General features: G+C 41.9%; 1 pseudogene; it reads left to right on the forward strand.

Annotated features, from left to right (window-relative positions):
* The first annotated feature begins 523 nt into the window (after window positions 1-523).
* LOC150020774 (small nucleolar RNA SNORA73 family) lies at window positions 524-708 on the forward strand (annotated as a pseudogene).
* The last annotated feature ends 360 nt before the right edge of the window (window positions 709-1,068 follow it).

Below are 1,068 nucleotides of genomic sequence, written 5' to 3' on the forward strand. Positions count from 1 at the left end.
GGTAAACATTTTGCAGATTATATATGAGAAATAATCACTTGCTGTACTTTAAAGTCATGTTATGTTATGTGTCAGTTATAGCTCTGTAAAGCTGGGGGTGGAAGTAAAAAATTAATTTTAAATTTAAAAATTTTTTAATTCATTGATTTTTTTACAGAGGGAGGAAGGGAGGAGGGGAGAAAGAGAGATCAATTAGTTGTTCCACTTATTTATGCATTCATTGGTTGATTCTTCTATGTGCACTGATCAGAGATCGAACCCATTATCCTGGTGCATCAGGATGATACTCCAACTAAGCTACCCAGCCAGAGCAAAGCATTCATTTTAATGACATTTGGTAGCTAGATAGTAAAAACAGAAAACACGATATACTCTATGAACTTCAATCCAAATATTCATGTTAGCATAAATTATTTCCATAATGTTTGTGTAATAAGTCTACCATGAAGTCTACAATTCAAAGAATTACTGTTATTCTATATTTTTTTTTCCAAAAATACCTATCTTCCAGGCTAGTGATTAACTTATATTTTATACCTTACTCCCCTCTCCCCAGGCTCTGTCCAGATGGCATAGGAGAGCACAGGGCTTTGCCCCATCCACAATATTGGAGAGAAAGTGGGCCTTGAGGCTGCACTTGCATATTCTTATGGCTTCTCAGAGTACTCTGTACAATAACTGAGGAGACAAGCCATGCAGGAGACATCTAGAAAAAGAGAGAGAGAGAGAGAGAGAGAAAAGGAAGAAAAGAAAAAACATATATATATATATCCGTCGTCGTCGTCCGTCGTCGGCAGCCGTCCGTCTCGAGAGACGATGGTGTAGCTTCTTAAGAGTCTATCTGCACCGCCGAGAATGGCTGTGCAGTCCGACTCGGGAGTGACATGGTATCTGTCTCCTCCCGTGTTGAATCGACATCATGCGATGACGCTGAAGCTACAGAGCCTGGGCAGGGTAATATGGAGGGTCTGCTGTTGCCCATGCAGCAGACCCCCCCTCTCTTCGCAGCTGAAGGGTCCAAGGGAAAGACGGAGTCGATACAGCTTGGGTTCAGGTGCGCCGCAGGAG

The sequence above is a fragment of the Furipterus horrens genome, unplaced genomic scaffold (assembly GCF_987537825.1).
Source record: "Furipterus horrens unplaced genomic scaffold, mFurHor1.1.pri manual_scaffold_1, whole genome shotgun sequence".
In the NCBI taxonomy this organism is placed as follows: Eukaryota; Metazoa; Chordata; class Mammalia; order Chiroptera; family Furipteridae; genus Furipterus; species Furipterus horrens.